The sequence below is a fragment of the Acinonyx jubatus genome, chromosome E4, assembly GCF_027475565.1.
Source record: "Acinonyx jubatus isolate Ajub_Pintada_27869175 chromosome E4, VMU_Ajub_asm_v1.0, whole genome shotgun sequence".
Classification (NCBI taxonomy): Eukaryota; Metazoa; Chordata; class Mammalia; order Carnivora; family Felidae; genus Acinonyx; species Acinonyx jubatus.
The window spans coordinates 7,087,945-7,101,426 of NC_069395.1; the positions used below are offsets into that span (position 1 = coordinate 7,087,945).

Consider the following 13,482-nt stretch of genomic DNA (forward strand, 5'->3'; position numbering starts at 1 on the left):
TTCTAGGCACTTTATTTCCAGACACAAAATAGACTTGTGCCTGCTCTCAAGATGCTTCATTCAACTCCAGTGAGAGGAGACAGACAATAAAAAATTCTAGCGAATAAACATAGGTGATATGACAAGTGGGAGTAAGCACTTAGAGAAGAAAAACACATCAGGGAAAGGGTTAGAATATGATTGGGAAGGCGCGGGTGGTCTTGTTTGACGTAGTGTGATTGCAGAAAGCTTCTTTGTGCTGAGCCCTGAAGTGCGTGAGGGAGAGAGACACATGACTCCCTGGAGTGAGAGCGTTCTGGACAGAGGAAAAGTGGCCTTTGTGCATTTAAAGACCAGCCAGAAATCTGGGGTGTCAGGAGGGCAGAGCAGGAGGGGATGGGCGGTGGTGGGGAACCAAATTGTGTTTCCCAGCCCACTGAGAAGCCTTCGTATTTTACTAGGATTGAAAATCAGCTGTAATACGTACACCCCCTAGCCAAGCACATGAGTCCCCTTTTGCTCCTTCCACAAAGTAAGTTAGTTTCGTCCCTATGACATACCTCCAAACTTGCAAGTCTTCAAGGTATGCTGACGGGTTGTGGGTTTCGTTTTTCTCTTTCATCTGTATTTTTCTCCACTCCAGAAAACTACACACACACACAAAAGCTACTCATCTCCACAGACTCTCAATCCATTGTCTTTATTTATTTTTTTATTAAAAATTTTTTAACATTTATTTATTTTTGAGAGACTGAGACAGAGCATGAGCAGGGGAGGGGCAGAGAGGGAGGGAGACACAGAATCCGAAGCAGGCTCCAGGCTCTGAGCTGTCAGCACAGAGCCGGGTGCGGGGCTCGAACCCACGAACCGTGAGATCATGACCTGAGCCGAAACCAAGAGTCAGACGCTTAACCAACCTAGCCACCCAGGTGCCCCCAGTGCATTGTCTTTAGAACGGACCAATCTTCTCAGTGCATAAGAAGTCACATCAAAAGAAATAAAAGTAGAAGAAATAACCTGGCAGAAAACTAAAAGAAGAAGTTAAGGTCTCTAGTCTCACAGCAAGTGGGCCAACACTTCACAAGAGAACAGCTTTGACAAGTGTTTGCAGCATGGGAGAAAAGTGGCTTATCCGCCTTCTCTTTAAAGTCAGCAGACTTGTCTGCACTGTGGCTCAGAATGAGAGCAGACCCAGTTGTCCCCTTGTGTTCCCTCTCCTGTTGGACCTTCCTGTGAAGCCGTTCTTTGCCCCTGCTGTTCCTTCTGTCTGGGTCGGCCATCCCCCTTTTCACCTAGCAAAGTGTACCTTATTTTATTTTTTAAATAATTAAGGTCTAGCTTCAGTGCCACCTTCTCGGAGAAGCCTCTTTTGGATTCCCCAGGGAGGAGCTGGTTAATTTTTCTTTCTGTTCTAATAGCATTTCCTTCGTGCCTTATTGAAATCCTTAGTGGTTTCTCTTGTCTCTCGCCCTAGGCTGTGAGCCCCTCGTGACACGTTCACGTCTCATTGTGTACTTCCTCATTGTTTAGTCCAGCGCTTGACACAAATGTTTGTTGATAGAAGGAAGGGAGGAAGGGAGGAAGGGAGGAAGGGAGAAAGGAAAGAAGGGAGGGAGGGAGGAAGGGAGGAAGAAGGGAGGGGAAGTTATTTACATCCTTGGTTGCATGCCTTTTTTGAAAGAGGCAGAATATATGAAACCTTTAAAAAAAACATGAAATCCCTAGAAAACTCTAAACACAAGTGGGCTTTTTGGTGATGATAAGAAGCAAGGATTCTCACTGGAGACTTAGAAAATTCCCAGTAGGAATCAACATTTTTGAAAAGAATTGGGGTGCCTGGGTGGTTGAGTGTCCAACTCTTGATTTCTGCTCAGGTCATGATCCCAGGATGGTGGGATAGAACTTGGCATTGGACTCCCTGCTTAGCATAGAGTCTGCTTAGGATTCTCTGTCTCTCCCTCTGCCCCTCTTCCTCCCTTGTGCTCTCTTTCTCCCTCTCTCTCTAAAAAAAAAAAAGGGAGTATTTGCTTTGGAAAATCTTAACATTCTTAATTCACTCTGGCCAACCTTCGGCTAAATTCCCTACAATGGGAATGAACAGCACATCTGCGTGTTTTCTTAATGATAAGAGTAGTTGTTTTTTTTTTTTTACTTATCCTTATTCAAATAAAACATTGATTTGAGGGAACTGATTTGCCTATTGAGAAATTGAGGCCTGGTTTATCTCATCATTTGATATTCCGGCAAATGTAATGGAAACAATTTCCACTGAAGTGTGACTTCTTTTTTCCAAGTTTTGTTGTTTGTCTGCTCTGCTCTTTACTCTGACTAAGCCGAACCAAGGGTCCAAAGAGAGCCAGAACATTGCTCATAAAATCTAGCTCACATTTATATAGGCTTCTTCGCAGAAGGTTATTAGATCAGGTAGGAATTATTATACCTTTTTATTTTTAAGGAAACAGGCTCAGAGAGGTTACTTTATTTGCCTAACATACAGTATAGTTCTATTCGAGGACTCTGAACTTAGGGGTTTGTGGAGCGTTGCTTTGCATTTAAATTTTCCCCTGATTTTATGTGCTAATTTTGTAATAATACAGCCTTCATATCCACACCTATATTATTTTTAGCAACGCATTTTATTTATTCCTAAATACTACACAGGGTGTGATCTGGCAAGAGGGGAGCTCTGCTCATAGCTGTATTTTAAGAGAATAGACTGTATAAGAAGGAAGGAAAAGGTAGGCATGTCCAAAGGGCTCACATTTTTGAAAATGGAAATGACTCAAAAGAGGAGGGGAGTTCTCAAAAAAAAATGAAAGCCAACAATGTGGAGATTTCATAATATGGCGGATGATAGTTTTTTATAGGAAAGAATGACTAAATATTAAAATATTGCATGTAATGGCATTTATAATGCCAATCCAGCATAATTACCCAGCTTAAAGAAATCAACAAGGTGCTTCTACAAAACTAACGGTCCAATTTGCGGTCGCCCTTCTGGCTTGTTTCCACTTACTGCCTCGTATGAATGTCGGCCGACCATTTTCCATAGCCTCATCCTCTACAGATCGTTAAAGGGAGAGGATAAAATTTTTCCCTTCAGAATACTTATTATTCCCACTAAAGTAATTAATAAATTATGAGATTTTCATGGAGAACTGACCCGTGATTTGAGCCAGGGGTCAGAAAGACAGAGGAGAACTTGGCAGAGAAGCATCACTCAGTGAGAAGCCATGGGGTTCGCCATTTCTCACGTTGCCTTGAAAACGATCCCACTTCAGAGGAAACTGCTACCCTGAGGCTGAGAAAGAAAGAACTGGCTGGTGATTAAGTTCATCAAAATTCTTGAATCATAAGATAAGCTGGAATGATTTGAAGCATTTACTAGGTTCCTACAGAAGTGCTAAGTGCTCTGGCAAAAATGATATTGTTTAATTACTGCGGTGTTAATGAGGCTGTTAGTATTTTCTACACTTTTCAGAAGTCGAAACCGAGGCTCAGAAAGACAAATATCTTGACTGGCAACATAATTTCCTATAATAGTGAAGGAAGATGGCCTGCGATGGCCTGGACTCAACGGGGTAGCGATAGAGGTGATGGTCAGAAAGGTGGCCAGATTCCGTGTATACAGTGAAACCTTGTTCTGCGAGTGTTCCACAAGAGAAGCAAACATTTCTCATAAATTTTAACTTGATAAACGAGCGATGTCTTGCAATACACATAGTGCCTGAAGATGAACATCACATGATCACAACCGAGCCAATGGTTCTTCTCTCTCTCTCTCTCTCTCTCTCTTTCTCTCTCACTGTGGGATTGTGGGTGATCACCTCCCATGCTCAGATGCTTCGTCTCAGGCTGTGGCGTTTGGCAGAAATCAGTGATTTTTCAGAACGTTGGAAGGTGCCAACTGGCACTAATGTAATTTTTGTCACTTCAAAGCACCTATGGACAGTCCTTTGCTTTTCCATCCAAAAGTAAGCTTAGGAATGCTTTGCTTCATTCCAGGTCAGCCTGTAGATATAGACCCTTTCCTCTGCTGCCTTATTGCCAATTACATTCAATACAGTCTATGACAAGAGTTTATTAATACTGTAGTGTAGTCAACATCCGTTAGTGACAGTGAAAGTCGTCCTGCACAGTAACCCTCCTCTCTGTTGTCTCCCTCCCACCAGCCATGAAGGTTTTCAAAGGTAAGTGCAGGTTAATTTGTTTATTTTTCTTTAGATTTTCTTTATTATTTGGATTACATTACAGTATTGTAATAGTTTTAGGTGAATATTGTTTGGTTGTGGAACGAATCATCTGAGTTTCCATTATTATGGAGAAATTCACTTTGATATACAAGTGCTTTAGACTGGAAGCACGTTTCTGGCACGCATTATGTGTGTAAACCAATGTTTTACTGTATTTTTGTAGGTGACCCAGTGGGATTGTAGAAGAAATGAATACAAGATGTAGACAAACAAGGACAAAAGGTGAGTCAGGGGTTTTGGTGTCAGCCAATGAGTAAGTAATGACATTCACTAAAATGGGAACATGCGAGGAGAGGTGAGTTTGAGAAAATATGTCGGACTCCGGTTTTGGTTTTATTTATTTTAAAGCATCAGTTTCGTCTATGGAAAAGCAGCATCTCCAATCAGTAGAAGAAAGCCGATTCTTAAATCATTGGTTTGGGAACAAATGGATAACCATACGGCAAAAAGTAAAGTCTATCTTGAACCTTATGCCAGGGTAAAATCCAAATGAATCAGAGTATTAATGGTAAAGAATGAGACTGCAAAGGTATAAGAAGAAATCACCGGACCATTATTTTAGGTGAGAGAGCCTTTCTAAAATGTGACACACCTTATTTCAAATTCTCAACGCCGCCACAATCATGGCATTGGCAGATACATGGAGCTTGGCTTCTTGGGCTCCATTTCATGCACATGTAGTGCAGGAATCCACCACTGACACAGGAGACATGGCATTCTGAATTTTAGGCTCATCTTTCTGAAGTTTTTTTTTTTCTCCCTTCATGTCCTGACTGCCTCTAATTTTTACCCCTCAGCCCAGTGACACGGTTGAAAGCGCTAGGCGACCACTGTCTTCTAACAACTTATGTGCCATGTTCGGAACCAGCAGCTTCTTAGGGGGAGGAGGTAGGAAGCAATGCATGAAGGTGGGCCCCACCTCAATACATTTTCCCTCACTCTAGAATTTTGTCTTTCCGTTTCTGTTTCTGGGTGCTCTGTGATGATTTCGTATATATTTCTCCCATGTTTCATAGTTGTTTTGGAAAGAAGGGTTAATATGGTATAAGTTACTCTGTCACATACAGATGGCCCTTCTCCAGGGCACCTGGGTGGCTCAGTCAGTTAAGCATCCGACTCTGGTTCAGGTCATGAGCTCGCAGTTCATGGGTTTGAGCCCTGCGTCGGGCTCTGTGCTAACAGTTCGGAGCCTGGAGCCTGCTTCGGATTCTGTGTCTCCCTCTTTGTCTGCCCCTTCCCCCACTCGCAGTCTGTCTGTCTCTCTCTCTTGCTCCCAAAAATAACATTAAAAAAATTAAAAAATAAATAAATAAATGGCCCTTCTACAAGTAGTTAATTGGTCGTACAAATAACAAGTAAAGATTTGGTGATTTAAAAAGCATGAGATAAACTTGTGAACTCTTATAAGCTTAGAACACTAAAGCCAAAAATGGAGGAATATACATCTTTTTAAGCCATCTTGGAAAATCTGCAAAAATTTACTATGTGCTAGGATACAAAGTGAATCCCAACAAATTGCCATACATTATTTTTACGAGGACTACATACAATTATAAGATATAGTTAACAGGTCTCTATCTGAAGGAAGTGAAATCAGTATCTCAGAAAAGAGTATCTTCACTCTCATGTTCATTGAAACATTATCCATAATAGCCAACACATTGAAGCAACCTAAATGTCCACTGGCAGATACATGGACAAAGAAGATGTGCTATATACATACAATGGAATATTTGGTCTTTAGAAAGAAGGACATCCTGCCGTTAGCAACAACATGGATGGATCTTCAGGGCATTGTGCTAAGTGAAACAAACCAGACATCGAAACACAAACACTACACGACGCTACTTGCTTGAGGGATCTAAAACAGACAAACTAATAGAATCAGACAGTAGAATGTGGCTGCCGTGGGCTGAAGAGAGGAGGAAATGGCGAGTATTAGTCAAAGGGTCCCAAGTTTCAGTTATATAAGATAAATGCAGCCAAAAGGTCTACAGTATAGCAGAGTGCATACGCTTCACAATGCTGTGTTGTGTACCCTTCCAATCTTCTGGTGGCTGTAGTCGTTCCTGGTTTGGTTACCACTTAACTCTCATCTCTGCAGCTTTACAGGGCTGTCTCCTCCCCCTCCCCCTCCTCCTTCTTGTAAGGACACTAGCTGTATTGGATTAGAGCCTACCTAAATTGAGTTTTACGTATCTTAATTTTATCTGCAGAGCTTCTGTTACCAATAAGGTTATACTCACAGGTACTGGGGTGTGCAATTCAATCCATAATCCAGACATGCATGGACTTTATGTAGAAAATTACAACAGTCTGTTGAAATGCATTAAGAAAGACCTTCAAAGCTAAGAAGGGGCAAGAAACTACAATATTAAAGTGGTACAATGTGATCTCAGTGAAGTAATTGGTTCAATGAAATTCCAATCAAGCAATGATTTTGTTTTATTTTTGTTTTTTGTTTAGGGAAACTTGATAGACTGTATCCAAAATGTGTGGGAAAGAATTAAAAGCCAACAATAGTCAATACAGTCCTAAGGAAACAACAAAGAATGGGAACCCACTCTCCCAGGCAATAGTACTCATTACCTTATTTCATCAAATCTAAGGTGACCAAGTTGGAAGGTGCACCATCATTTATGTGTCATTGAGAAGAAAAGGCACAAAAACTCTAAGCTGTGAGACAATATCCGAATGAGCGTCTACGTAATACATTAATTAGTCAGACCAGTCACACATTACTTTTACATTTCTTTCATCTATTCTGAAATTAGACCCTTTTCTCCTCCCATCAGGTAAATTACTTTGTTGGTGATAAGAAAATGTTTGCATGCATCTCAATAAATAGATGAAAAATAGCATCATATACTAGTGGCTATCTTAATTTATTAGGTCCTATTAAGCATTTGGTGTTGTTTTTTAAAAAATATGAAATTATTGCCATTCCTCCAATAAAGAATACTTCTTCATCAATACCAACTTTATGCCCAACTGCTCTGTTTTCGAGATGTTATGGATACACAATGAATTTTCCTTTCAATGACGAATAGTGTACATTAAAAAAACATTTCAGTGGCAACCGTAAACATGTATTAATAATAATGCTCATAACAGTGTAAGTGACTACACTAGAAATAGCTATGATCAGATTTATATTTGCGCAGAAAAAGAAAATTACATCATGACTGCCACTTGGCCAACAGTGATTATACGTCATGGTCCATCATCAGATAAATTAAAATAAAGTAGATAAATATGCATCTTAGAATTCCTTAAATATAGTGTAAAGTTCTGGTAATTAAGAAAGCAAGAGAGAGATATGGATCTATGTTGACATAATGTACTGTTCAAGATGATATACAGGTAAGTACAAAAAAAGTGTGCAAAATAGCAAGGTAACATTTATGTAAATGGGAAGGGGAAATGTATGTATTTGCTTTTAGATGTATAATCTCGCTCTGGAAGTTTAAAGTTATTTATTTATTTTGCTGGTGGGGAGAGGGGCAGAGAGGATCCCAAGCAGACTCTGTGCTGGAACTCACGAACCTGGAGATGATGACCTGAGCCGAAGTCCAATGCTTAACTGACTGAGTCACCCAGGTGCTCCTGGGAATATATTTTAAAAACAACAGCACCAGGGGCACCTGGATGGCTCCGTCAGTTGGGCGTCTGACTTCAGCTCAGGTCATGATCTCACAGTTTGTAGGTTTGAGCCCCATGTCTGGCTCTGTGCTGACAGCTCAGAGCCTGGAGCCTGCTTCGGTTTCTGTCTCTCTCTCTCTCGCTCTCTCTCTGCCCCTCCCCTGCTCATGTTCTGTCTCTCTGTCTCTCTCTCTCTCTCTCTCAAAAAGAAACCAACATTTAAACAAACAAATAAATAAATAAATAAATAAATAAATAAAAATGACTGTTTCTTACAAATCCCCCAAGAGAGGGGGACTGAGGTGTTGAAGGATAGAAGGGGGAGAAAAATTTTTCACTTTGGAGCCATATAAATCTAGCTTGATAGATAGGTTCATGGTTAACAAAATAAAATGGTTATGTCTGTAGATAACTAAAATTTAAAAGTATTTTAAAGTTTCAGGACTTATTACATTACCTAAGTGGAGATAACTAGAACTCACTTGGATGGATGTGCCCTGAGGAGTTCAAGGTTGGGGATAAAACTGGGGGGAGCTGTCCCTATCTGGATAGTATTTAAAGCCGCATGGATAGATTCAATCCCAGAGGTAACAGAAAGAATCCAAGAACTGAGCCCTAGGCCACTCCTTAACTGGAAAGTCAGAAGAATCAAGGAGAAGACAGTTGGGAACAAAGAAAGTAATGTGAACTAAAAGCCGAGTCAACAGAGTGGCCAACGGTGTCAAATGCTGTTGACTTTGAAGATGACAATATCCAAGAATTTACCACTAGGTGTGTGACGCGGGAGTTAAGGGGTGATACTGACAAGAATGATTTCAGTGGAGCCGCTGGGGTGAAAGCCGGATGGGAGCAGGTTTGAGGGAGGATGGAAATGAGTGTGAGGAGAACAGAAACTTATCCCAAGGAGGATGTAGGTCAAAGGAAGATAGTTGTTTTAAGTTTTGGTGGTTTTGTTTTGAAAAAAGGGTTTCGTTTTGACTGTCCCTTCATCTTATATTTTTCATAAAACAAATCAGGCAAAATTAAGAAAAGCAACACTCAGAAGAACTTTATTAATGTTGTCTTCAGGAGAGATAAGCATATGAAAAGACACAGAAACCGCAAATTAAAACATCGAATTACCACTATATACCTGTTAGGATGGCTTAAATTGAAAACAAACAAATACCAGAAATACCAAATTCTGGTAACGATGTGGGGAACAGGAACTCATATTTATTGAAAAGTGGAACAGCCATTCTGGGAAACTGCTTCATACAAAGTTAAATATACACTTATATATGACCCCACAATTCCATTACTGGGTATTTAAAAAAATGAATCGAAAACTCATAGCCCCACAAAAACCTGTACATGAATGTGTATAGCAGTTTTATTCCTAGTCGCCAAAAGTTGGAAACGACCAAGATGACTTTTAAACGGTGAAAAGATAAATCAACTGTGGCACGTCCATGCCGTGAAATAGGACTCAGTAGTAAAAAGGAATAAACTATTGATTCATGCAACAACATAAATAAATCTTCAACTCATTTTGCCAAGTGAAAGAAGCAAGATCCAGAAGGCTACCGTTTTGATGATTTCATGAATTTGATGTTCAGGAAAAGGAAAAATGATAGCAATGGAAAACAGACCAGTGGTTCCCATGGTCTGGGGGAAGGGGAAAGATCTGACGACGAAGGGCCTTCGTCAGAGAATTTTCTGGGTAGTGCAACTGCTCTGTATGGTGGGGGACCTTTGCCAAAGCCCACAAAATAATACGACACAGCTTGAGCTTTATTATATGCACACTTAAGAAAAAAACCAGGATTTGAAAATACAAACAAAACATAACAGGGGCCTTCCGGTTTACACTATTCTGGAATGGCAGGTGTCAGACCTACTTTTCTGTCATAAGCAAATATAAAACCGGACAGAATGTAGGAAGCAACTATTTTCAGACACTGGGTACAGACAGTGACTCTGTGATCCTGGAGAGAACGGAAATACACAAACCGAGCTCCACATTTACCCTAGCTTTCTGCTTCAGGGCATTTTCTGAACGGCAGTTGAGAAAAACAGAATCAAAACAGAATCGTGATTTTGCTAGGTGGGAGAGAGAGAGAAAATAGAGCTTCAGCTGTCTACAGAGGCTGGAGTTTGCAGGTCAGGGACTCGAGAGGTACTTGCACAAAGAAGGAGCTCCAGGAATCTGCAAAGGAGTCTAGATGGCTCGTCAGACTTGCGGTTGAGCGAATCCAAGAAGACACTGCATAGGACTGACCGAGGAGAGCCAGCGGGGAGCTGTGATCCGTACAGTTATTGTAAAGCTCACACAGTGCTAGGCTTACCGGAGTTCTGAACACCTAAAAACTCCTGGCAGAACAGGTGACATATACAGCTGAGACCCCAGAAGGGCCATGACTTAGGAATGTTAAGCACCCGACTTCGGCTCAGGTCATGATCTCATGGTGCGTGAGTTCGAGCCCCACAAGGGCTCTCTGCTGTCAGCGCAGAGCCTGCTTCAGATCCTGTGTCTCCCTCTCTCTCTGCCTCTGTCCCTCTCTCTCAAAAACAAACATTTAACAAAAATAAACAAATAAACAAGCCTCAGCAAAAGAAAATCTGCCAGCAAATTAGCTGCCGGCCAGGAAAATCTCAACACGCTTAAAAAGAAGACAGCATAATTCAGACTGCCAAAAATGTAGCGTTCACAATGACAAGTAAACATCATGGGAAAATGGCTATATATTAATGATCTAAAGAAAAAACAGGCAGTTTATATACAGCAGAACAAAGATAAGATTGACTGCTGGCATCTTGTAAGAGGTAATTCAAACCAAAAGGCAAGGCATAAAACATTTCAATTTCACGTACTTTTTCCAGAGAAAATATCCATCAAAAGTAACGGCAAAATAAAGGCATTTTGAAACGGGAGCTGACAGACTTATTACTAGCAAATATCCACTAAGAGAAATGCAGACCTAAATTCTTCGGACAACTCCTCTAAATCGAGGAATGGAGAGCACCAGACGTGATCAATGTGAGGGCAGTGAAAAGAGGGAAGAGAAATATCCACCCTAATTATAAGGAAGCTGGACTAGATATAATATAAAGTATATTTCAAGACAAAAAGTTTTACTGTGGAAATCAAGAGGGGCATTTCATCAGCTTTTCTAGAAGACGTAATAATCCTAAACGTATGGACACCTACTAACGAAGGTTCAAATATACGAAGCAAAAGATAACAGAACAAAAAGTAGACAAATATCGTTTGAGGTTTTACCATTTATCACTCCGTAATTAGAATAAGTAGACAAATCTGCAAAAGTATAGAAAGCATGAACAACATTATCAAGCGACCGAACGAACCTACTTAACACCGGTGGGATAGAGAACCCTAAAGCCGTTCTTTTCGAGTGCACAGAGGATGTTCACTAGATAGGTCATCTGCTGGGCTAGAACAAAATTTTTATTAAATTTCAGATAATTGATAAGCATAAGGTGTGTTCTCTAACCACAAAGGAATTAATTCAGAAATCAGGAACAAAAAGATATTTAGGAAATCTCTAAACTTTTGGACGTTAATCAATAAACCACCAAAGGAGACTTGGATCAAAGAAGAAGACGTAGGGGGAATTAAAAAATACTTTGCTTTAAACATATAAAAGTTTGATGTCAGTAAAGCAGTGAATAGAAAACAGACTAATGCTAGAGAAAATCAAGTAAACCCAAAGCTAGGTCTTTGGAAAGATTTTTTAAAGATGATACACATCTCACTCTGCAAATCGAGAAGAAGAGGAGGGAAACACACACGATCAATATCAGAAACGAAAGAGAAAACATTATATATCCATAACACCAAATAGATACGGAAAATAACTTTATGTCAATAAAATCAAGAGTTGCGATGAGGTGGGCAAAGTCCTTTGACATCAAACCTCAATAAAACTGATCTAAGAAAAAAATAGCAAAGGTAAAAAGCGCTCTTTTTTGCAGGTCCTCAAAGGCGGTGGGCTCTTTGGGATGAAGCTGAACCTCTGTTTCCCAGCCACTGGCTGCCAGAAACTCATCGATGTGGATGATGTTTGCAAACTCCTTACCTTTTCTGAGAAGCGTGTGGCCACAGAAGTTGCTGCTAATGCTCTGGGTGAAGAATGGAAGGGTTCCGTGGTCCGAATTACTGGCCGGAATGACAAGCAAGGTTTCCCCACGAAGCAGGGTGTCTCCACCCATGGCCGTGTCCACCCGCTACTGAGTAAGGGGCCTTCCTGTTCCCGGGCAAGGAGAACCGGAGAAAGGAAACACACATCTGGGTCAAGTAGCACCGTGGATGCCAATCTGAGGGTTCTCAACTTGGTCATTGTGAAAAAATCGGGGGAAGGATATTCCTGGAGTCAATGGTATTACTTATCTTGTCATCTGGGACCCTAAAGAGCTGGCGGAATCCACAAACCTTTCAGTCTCTCTAAAGAAGATGCTGCCACCAGTATGTTGTGAGACAGCCCCTTGACAAGGAGGGTAAGAAATCTAGGGCTGAAGCGTCCTGGATTCAGTGTCTTACTACTCCCCGTGTCCTGCAACACAAACGTGGGTGTATTGCTCTGAAGAAAGAGCGTGCTAAGAAAAATCAGGAAGAGGCTGCAGAATATGCTTAACTTTGACCAAGAGAATGAAGGGGCCCTGCCTAGCCCTGCTAGGAACAGATTGCCGAGAGGCGGAGGCTGTCCTCTGAGTCTGAGTCCAGCCCAAAGGGAGATGTTCTTGGGGCACCTGGGTGGCTCAGTCAATTAAGGGCCTCACTCTTGGTTTCAGCTCAGGTCATGATCTCACAGGTGGTGAGATCGAGCTCCACGTCGGGCTCTATGTTGACAGCATGGAGACTGCTTGGGCTCCTCTCTCTGTCTCTCTCTCTCTGTCCCTGTCCCCCCTCAAAAGAAATAAATAAACTTTAAAAAAAGTATATGTTCTAAGAGTAACAAAGGAGATCAGCCCTCAAAACAACAAGACAACAACAACAGTAAAAATAAACAAGGAAGGAAAGAAAAAAAAAAAAGGAAAGGCAAAAGGAAGAAAAAATAACCTTATATCTGTCAAAAAAGACTTCAGCCACAGATGGGTTCACTATTGAGTTCTATCAATCATTTGGGGAAAAAATAACACTAATCTCACACATTTTTTTTTTTTTTAGAAAATAGAGGACAATAAACCTTCCAACTTATTTATGAGACTAAAATAACCCTAATACCAAAACCAGACAAGAGTATTGTGAAGAAAGAAAATTACAGAACATTCGGATGAAAATAGCCACAAAATCCTTAAAATATTAGCAATTCAAAAATAGTAATATATTAAATAGATAATACACCTGAACTAGGTGAACTTTTACCAGAAATACAAGATTGGTTGAGGATGTCTGACTTAATGTAATTCATGTTAACAGAATAAAGCAAAAAAATAAAATAAAAAAATAAAAAAAAAATCTGACCATCACAATTAATATAAAAAAAAATTGACAGAAGGGAAAAACTTCATAGCAAAAACTATAAATGAGGAATAGAAGGGAAATTATTCATCTGGTAAAGTGCATCTTTGAAAATCCTACAGTTAATATCCACATTAAGAGTGGGAA

At 40.5% G+C, this 13,482-nt stretch overlaps 1 pseudogene; it reads left to right on the forward strand.

Moving 5' to 3' along the window:
* Positions 1–11,743: 11,743 nt before the first annotated feature.
* On the forward strand, positions 11,744–12,958 carry LOC128313043 (40S ribosomal protein S6-like; annotated as a pseudogene).
* Positions 12,959–13,482: the final 524 nt, after the last annotated feature.